Below are 9,511 nucleotides of genomic sequence, written 5' to 3' on the forward strand. Positions count from 1 at the left end.
CAAGAAGATTATTAGAAGCGGAGATGTTGTGATTTTGGAAGACCAATTATTTGATGATGGTGATAATGTTGAGAACCCAAAAACCTCTGTTTATATTCCTTGGAGTTTGGGTCCAGTTCCTTCACCTATTGTTCATGATGATCATGGGGGAGATGAACAAGAAAATCATGGTGAGAATGTAAATGATGATACTCCTACAGTTGATGATGCTGAACCAACCGAACAAGTATCTCCACCACTAGTTGAGATTCCATTGAGAAGATCCACTAGAGAGCGACAATCATCTACCAGATATCCTTCACATGAGTATGTTGTGCTTACTGATGGGGGAGAGCTAGAAACTTACCAAGAAGCTATTTTTCATGAGCATAAGAATGAGTGGGTTATAGCCATACAAGAAGAGATGAGATCTTTGCTTGAGAACCACACCTATGACTTGGTAAAATTACCTAAAGAGAAGAAAGCTCTCAAGAATAAGTGAGTTTACAAATTGAAGACTGAAAACAATAGTTCACAACAAAGATACAAGGCACGACTAGTTGTGAAAGAATTCAGTCAGAAGAAATGTATTGACTTTGAAGAAATATTTTCTCCAGTTGTGAAAATGTCCTCTATCCGAGTTGTTCTTGGTTTAGCTGCCCGCTTGAATTTAGAAGTTGAACAACTTGATGTTAAAACATCATTTCTTCATGGTGACTTAGAAGAAGAAATTTACATGGAGCAACCATAAGGTTTCAAATTTAAGGAAAAAGAAAATATGGTGTGTAAGCTTAGGAAAAGCTTATATTGACTCAAACAGGCACCTAGATAGTGGTATAAGAAGTTTGATTCCTTTATGATGAGCCAAGGGTATGATAGAACCACATCTGATCATTGTGTGTTTATGAAAAAATTTTCAGATGATGATTTTATTATTTTACTGCTATATGTTGATGATATGCTGATTGTTGGCCATGATATTGGAAAAATTGGAAAGCTTAAAAGAGAGCTAAGTCCTTTGCCATGAAAGACTTGGGATCGGTGAAACAAATACTTGGCATGAAGATTCTTCATGATAGGAAGAAAAGGAAGATTTGGCTATCTCAGGAGACTTACATTGAAAAGATTCTTGAAAGATTCAACCTGAGTAAAGCCAAAGTAGTTTGTTCTCCACTTGTAGGTCATTTCAAGCTTAGCTCGAAACAATGTCCTACAAGTGAGAAAAAAAAAAAAGAAATGTCCAAAGTATCTTACTCATCTGCAGTATGCAGTTTGATGTATGCTATGGTTTGTACTAGGCCAGATATAGCTCATTTAGTTGGAGTTGTCAACTGATTTCTCTCTAATCCTGGAAAGGAACATTGGGCAGTAGTGAAATGGATATTAAGATATCTAAGAGGTACTTCCAGGTTATGTTTATGTTTTGACAGTGATGAACCTGTGTTAGAAGGTTACACAGATGCAAACATGGCAGGTGATACTGATTCCAAGAAGTCCACTTCGGGATTCTTGATGACATTTGCAGGAGGAGCAATCTCTTGGTAGTCTAAGTTACAGAAGTGTGTTGCTCTATCAACCACAGAAGCAGAATACATAGCAGTTACTGAAGCCTGTAAGGAAACTTTATGGATGAAAACGTTTCTACAAGAATTGGGCTTGAAACAGGAAGTATATACTATTTACTATGACAATTAGAGCGTCATTCACCTCTCCAAGAATTCAACATATCATTCTAGATCCAAGCATATTGATGTGAGATATCACTGGATTCGTGATATGCTTGAGATGAAAGAATTATAGTTGGAAAAAGTACATACCAATGATAATGGTTTAGATATGTTGACAAAGTCTTTATCTAAGGAGAAGCTTGAAGCATATAGACGAAGAGCGGGCTTGGTATAGCCCACCATATGAGCTGGAGGGGGAGAATTGTTGGGTCCAGCCCATATGTGGGCTCGGACAAATTAGGTCGTTTGAGCCCAAATCAAAGAAATTAAAAAGAGAGAGAGATAAGGTTGTGAGGTGTGCAGCGTGAGAACACGGGGAGCGTGTGCGCGTGCAGTGAACGACGACAGCACACGATAAAAGAGAGAGAGAAAAGGAGAGAGAAAGATTAAGTTTCTGAGTTTTCTGCTTGACGATCGGTGGCCAAACGTTGTCAGTTTTGGCCTAAATCCTTGCAGTAAACTCTACAATCCTAATGGTGTTGATCTACAGTTTACCCTCTCTGAGGTACTTTCCTGCTATACCCACTTTGTGAGATCTAGAATTCTCTTTTGATTAGATCCATCCTATAGAGCCAAGATCTATGTTCTCGATGTTGTTATAAACCTGTTATCATTATTATTAATAGTGGAAGTTTGAGGTGGACTACGGTCCCGTGGTTTTTCCTACATTGGATTTTCCACGTTAAAAGATTTGGTGTCACTGTGTGATTGATTTATTGCTTTATTATTTATGCTATGCTGATTGATATTAGCATTTTGATATCAAGTTGATATTTTGATGAGAAACTCATTTTGATACACAAAGATGGAAAAAAATTATTCCGCTTTAACATATTTTTCCCAACACTTCCTAAGCCTTTTTTTAGGCTCGTTGGGTAATATTTATATGTATTGTTATGCATGTGACTTGGCTGTATAATAGTATCATATGAGGAAAGAAACCAATCCTTACAAGTGTTTGTTAATCTGTTGGGGGCGAAGAGAACAAAAAGAAATATAAAAAAAGAATATCATAAAGATTAATAATCAAATGACATAGCAAAAAGTAGATGTAAAATTAAATGTAGTTCAACAAATCCCACTTATATCGACAGAGAAAACTATATTCTTCATAATATATAAGATCAATTATAAAACTCTTGAGTTATCCCCACTTAAAGTATAACTCTTCTTGCATGCTCTCTTATACAAACTTAAAAAAAAATTCTTTTAATCCTTTTTAATCCACCAAAGAGATAAATTTTCATAAACACCCAAAGTATCTTACCTCTGCCTCTTCCTAGATCCACTAGAGAAATCTTCAGGAGCATCTAAAGTGTCTTACCGCTATCTCTCTCATATCAAAATTTTAAAACCTAATGCGTATTTATACGAACAAATATAAGTAGGATTCTTTCAACTAATTTAAATATAATTATGATTCTTAAAAATACTTATCAACCCCAATAAATCAAAAAAATATAATCTTGAAGTTGTGACGAGGCTTTGATTATGTCTATAATAAAGTTCTGATGCCTTGATCATAAAAAATTTTGTACCGAAATTTTGGATGTCTTGATCATAAAAAAATAGCCTCAAGACTTCGATTTCAATCCAACATGATTTGTACCGATGTTTTATTGTTAACGTATGCTTCTCATATCAAAGCTGGCAAACCAATGTGGGTGTATCAGATGGCTCGTGCAAAGTCGTTGCCGAACAAAAGTTGGATGACATTTTGATTTTGGTCCTGTAGAACTTGTTTATTTGACAGATGGATGAGATTTGCAATGTATGGTCTAACTTAAACCTTATTCCGTGAGTTTGATTCTAAGAATATAATATAGACATGCCTATAATATAATATAATAATTTGATCATAACTTATGAGTTTGATTGAAATATTGGCTCGTCTTTATCATCTCATATTTGGATAGGACTGATATAATCCAAAAATAATATGCCTTTTGCTACAATTTTGACACTGTATAAAACTTTTGTTTCCTTCTCACACAACAAATAGTTAGTAATCTTCTACAAAGTTCGTCCAAGTTGGTAAGGTTGGGTTGAGTTGAATGCGATATATACTGAATGGTTGACTTGACCTGGACAACACATTATACAAGTCAAACACGTTTTCCAATATGAGATTTGACTGCAAGTATTCTAAGTATTTAATCTCCCGATAAAAGAAAAACATTTGTACTCAAATTGTTGTGTTGTTAGTTTTTTTTTTAGAAAAAGAAGGAAAGCATATGTACTCAATTTGAAAATTTATGGTATTTTCATAATGACCTTTGCAAGTTTTTAATCTTCCAACGAAAGGGAAACATATGTACTCAATTTGGTGAGTTATTATTTTTTTAAGAAAAAAAAATGATGATAAAAGGGAAAGCATGTAATTCAACATAGCAGTCGGCATAGCTTATCAACTTAATTGCTGATATAGGAAGATACAAACCCACCAAAATTCTTGTCTAAAATATCTTTCTTCCTCACTTACATATCCACTTGATTGGTAATATAGCAACATTTTATGATTTACACAACGAAAAAAATTACTCTAAAGAGAATCAAGATGGCAAGAGTGGCACGTGTAACACGACCTGAGATACACTACACATTGATTTCTCTATTTGTATCTTTTAATTTTAGTGGAGACAACGCTACGATACATTACATAACATAGTATAGCATTCACCACATCATCTCCCGTCCCGTAGACCCCTCCGTGGACTTGTGACATCGCTGTATGATTCGTTTAAAAAGAGTAAAATAAAAAATAATTTTAATGCCAAAGACAAGAAAAAATGTAGGAGAGGAAAAGTGTAAGCGGCATGCATACCACTGGATGTCATGATCATCAGAATGGAATTTCGAGTAATAGTTATGGGATTCTAGTGACCGATGCACGCATGCAGTGAGAGAATTTGGCCAATAATATTGATCTGTATCATCTATAAATACCTTATCTCGTTACTCAAGTACCATGTAACAGAACAAAAATATTTGCCGCCTTGTCTTGCTGCATGCTACACTTATGGCATCTCAGCTTCACAAAACTTTGCTTTGTGCCACTTTGCTGTTGTTTCTCTTGCTTCCTGCTCCTCTTGTTGATCAAAACTTTGCTTTGTGCCACTATCTAATAGGAAAAATATTATTGATCAATTATCATCCACACATGATATATACGTGACCACCAAGTTGGCATAGGGGAGACAAGGCTTGCCTTTTTGTTTTGCTCATGTGGATATAAGTTCAAAGCAGACGATTATGAACTATCTTTTCCTTTTTGTTGTCTACCTGTAGAAGAGAATAAGAGGGGCCGTTAAAAATAATTATGGACAGTCCCCTCAGAGAATATTCTTTAGAACATTTTATACCTTTTTAGTCTATATAAAAGTCTATCGGCACAAGAATTGATGTCAATCAACTTTTCGAAACATATTCTCAATTTCGATTTTCGTCTAAGTTACCAACAGAGCATATAAGAGTATCCACATCGACTTCCACACGACCTCTAATGATTGTCTCCACAACATCTCATCATTCTTGCATATGTATAGTCGAATCATGTTAGACTGATCTCAACGTCTATGATATTTTCTCCTAAAACTATCCAACATAATATATATCGATGTTATGGTTTTCTCTTAAGCTTTTGATATCAAAGCTTGCCAGGTGTATCAGATGGCTTATGTGAAGTCGTAATCGAACAAACACTTCAGTGACACTTTATTTTTGTTTGTCGTAGAACTTGCTTATTTGACGAGGGTGGACGAGAAATGCGATATATGGCCCAACTTAAATCGTATACCACCGGTCGGACTCCGAGAAGCTGATAAAGACATGCTTACACTGCCATATTGTCACGACCTTAGCTGGTTTTGCCTAAGGCGTGCGGCACCCTCGCGCGTCCGTCTGCAAAGGTCAGCCTCCCCGAAGCCTCCCATTGTCCCTAAGGACCAACAAAAGAGAGAACGGGTTAAAAAGAACGCCTCAATCAGGATCCACAAGCAAACATGTCCGAAAAACACTTCATTGACAATGCAAATTACAAACAGACTTTACAAGCTCTGAATAGTTGCACAACAAAGGGTAAAATGGTCCATTACAGACCGAAAAAGCTCTCGAACGTGTCCACATGACACAACCTTTATTTACAAGCCTAAAGAGGCCACCAACCCAACTAAAATGGGACTTATAAGCCTTCGGCCGCCCCTCTACCTGCTATACAAGGCATGAACATGCCAAAAGACAACGGACAGACATAAGCATTACATCCAACATCTTGTTTAGAAGTTTGTCCGTTACATTCTCCCCCACTTATCCCTTCGACGTCCTCGTCGAAGCCTTTGTGAACACTGCAACTCTTCGCCTTTGCTGAGTCTTCAATCTTCCGCTCCAGCTGCAATGCGCCTCCTGGCTCCCAGCTGCTCTACGCTGCTGTTTTTGAGTAGTCGACCCTTTAATCCGCCATGCTGCTACAACTCACCAATGACTCTGACTCTGTTGGGGGGTTGGCTGAGTTGTGTTGATCCTTGTCGATTCTTGCGGATCCACCAAATGAAGGAAAAGACCATCTTTTCTACGCCAGTCTCTCAAAATTTCCACATGCTGCTTGAACTGGGTGGATGCTTGTTGGAGCTTTAATGAGCATCGCCTCGCAAACTTCTGAAGTTTTGGGTCCTTCCTCCACAAAATTTGCTCATTGACTCTTCTTTCAGTTAGTTGTCACATCCAAGTAGGTTCGCATCACTTCCGTTTTCGATTGGCATTTCGTTGGGAAATGAAGCGGACGATCTACTCTCAGTAGCACTGATCACCATTGGTGAGGATTTGACAACTATTATCTTCCATTATCTTCGAAGGGTCTTTGAACTTGTGCAGAGCTCCTCTGCTGGATAGATAAGAGAACTGGGGTACTCGGTTTCGCCCATTCTCTTAAGAGTTGAGAAGGCAAAGGTTACTTTGACTTCGCCCGCCTCCTCGAGGTTGTACTTCATGCATCGAGCTGGTTACTAGTCTTCCCTGCTCTTTGCTCACACTTCTGAAGCACTTGAAGTGTTTGCACTCCTTGCGTTGAGTTGGCTACTGTGATTCACCTTCTCAATGCCATCGAACTTCTGGAATGCGGGAAGTTTTCACCCCAACGTGGAGTAATTCTCTGATAGATGAGGTCGCCTTTGGGATTGTACCGTCTTCTCCATCAACCCTGCCGCCTACTCCACCGAGTAGCAAAGGTACAGCACCGCGTACTGCCTGCTTCGTTCCTTGGTCGTGCACTCTTGCATGACCCGAAGTCCTTCACTTACGGCTATCTTGATGAGAAACTTGTTGACACCGGTCTTACGAAGTTTCTTGGCCTCTGCCCTTCAGCCTTGTCTCGGTACTTGGAGATTGCCTCTGCATGCTCCACCTCCTTGGCCCCTTTTACGACCAAGCGCTCTCCCTCCATGAGAGCAAGGGATCAATGACTTGCACGGAAGTCCCGCCTCTGCGGTACCATGGCGCTGGCATGCCCATGGCCCTACTATCCGTCGCCTCGCCTCTGTATCCCTTTTCTTCACAATCAGTAGAGATGTCTCCGTGGCACTCCTCTGAGTCCACCTCCATTCTAACTGATGCTTGATTTTGGGTAGCTAAGTCCCTCTGGACTCGTCGTCGCTTCCTCGCCCCTTTCGACCCCCTGCTTCAACACCTCTGTGTTCTCCAAGCAGTCTGTTTGGTCGATGGAAAGACAGACTGCAACTCCCATGCATGGCCTCTGCCATCACGTTGTAGAGTTTGCACCGATTCTGTTCTCCTTAGCTTCCTTGGTAGCAACGTTCGCTTACTCGACCTTGTCCTCTGACTTATCGGGCTCCCTTAAGCGAATATGAGCTCTGGAGCAGTCCAACTCTCCAGCTGCTTCGATCATACCTCTGTATGATCAAGTCCCTCCCATGGAACTCACTGGTACTTGCATTCGAACTTTTCCCTTGGTGGAACACAGCCCCCATATGCTGATGACCAAGGCTTTCATCCGATGCAAAATTCGATGCACGCCCGGAAGACCCGCCTCTGCGGTACCATGGCCTTCACTCCTTGAATCCATAGCCCTTCTTGACGTCGTGTTGTTCACCGAAGTGGAGCTTCCAATAGCTCCCGATCATACCTCCATATGATCTCATCCCTCACGGGACTTACTCCGTGTGTATCGCATTGCCACGAACTGTTCCACCACGATCCGCTGCACCATGTCGCCTCCTGGTGACATCTCCATTGCATTCTGATCCTTGCGGAATAAACTCGAATTGTGAACCCTCCATGTATGGCCTCTGCCAATGCATCGCAGGGTCTCTTCCACCTTCGATTTTGTTCGCTCCTTTGGCAATCGACCTTCATCCACCCACTCCTGGGTCACACCTAGATGAAGCACTGCTCTAGGACAATCCGTCGCCTAGTAGCTCTCGAAGTCCACCGACTTCACTGTAATCTGTGCACCATTGTTTGGATCCTGGGCCTCTGCCCCTACCAGCACAATCTCCGCTGCGCACTGCTTCCTTCACAGCAACTCAAATGGCAACACTGTGGCATATTCTTCAAGAGTACCCGCCTCTGCGTCCTCTTGCCCCGTGCTAAGGCCTTCTGAACCCAACTTCGCCTCCGCAAATTGAGTCGCCTTAGTTCCTCCATCAAATGCTCCTCCGAGATAAGGTGCATGTGCCCAGAAGCTCCCTTCGTCTTTGGCACCATGCAAGATGAGTCTGCTCCGCCAGAATGAAGGACCCATGGAACAACATGATCCTACCCTTGCCTCTTCAAGAGTTCATGTCTTTGACCTCTGTCTAAGGAAAGCACTGTGCTTCTGCTCCATGTTCCAACTTCTCTGTTGGCTCCCTTCATGCGGCTTGGGTACTTCGCCAAGTTACACCCAAGTTGCTCCGCTCCTCGTTTTTGCATTGAGTCGATGGTGGCCCTCGCGCCCTCCATTCCACGGGTCAGCCCTCCCTTGAGTCCGATCTCCATATCGACTCTAAGTGTGCCTTCATTTAAGTTGCTTCAGGTTGCTCCCCCACTTGATCTCGCAATGCATCCACCAATGCATTCTCTCGAGCGAGATCAAGCGACAACTCCTCGCCGCTTGCTCGGTCCATCGAGCTTCGTGAAGTTGTTGTTTGTGAGGTACTCCTCCTCAACATGTGAAGTCCGTCTCACATGATTCTCCCTCTGGAGTGCCGAGACTTATCCCTCCTGGATAACTGTCCCGTTGGAGCAACATCTCTCTTCGTTTCGGAGACCACCATCCCCTTGGACTACTCCGATCTGCTGAATAAACTGTGCATTGTTCTGCCTCCTGCAGACGCACTTGCTAGATTGCGCCTCCACGTCAATACAACCACCGCTGCACCCCTCAAGGCCTAGCAACATGCTGAACTCGTTGCACATTTCAGCCTCCTCCGGACGTATCCTTCGCCTGCCGAAGAGAAAGTTTCAATACTCCATGGCGCCGAGTCTCGGTCGCCTTGGGATGGCCATGAACATTCCATCGTCCGCATACAAGCCCATGCATGAGTACCAAATTCTTCGAGTTAGCAATTCCCCTCACCTCTGTGAGCTTTGCATAACTCTTTTGGTCGTTGAGCAACTCATTCCACCTTGGATGGTCTCATTCTTGCCAAGCGCCTCGCTTGCCTAGAGCACCATCAAGTATAGTTGTCAACGTTGTGCCGTAGCTCAAACTCAGCCATCCCAACCTTTGTGCGCTCCGAATTCTTCCAAGCTTGCCTGTTCTCGTGGTGCCTCTTGCGCGAAGGGTTGGCCATTCCACTGAATGCCAATGT

Source organism: Musa acuminata, chromosome BXJ3-5 (assembly GCF_036884655.1).
Source record: "Musa acuminata AAA Group cultivar baxijiao chromosome BXJ3-5, Cavendish_Baxijiao_AAA, whole genome shotgun sequence".
Lineage (NCBI taxonomy): Eukaryota > Viridiplantae > Streptophyta > Magnoliopsida > Zingiberales > Musaceae > Musa > Musa acuminata.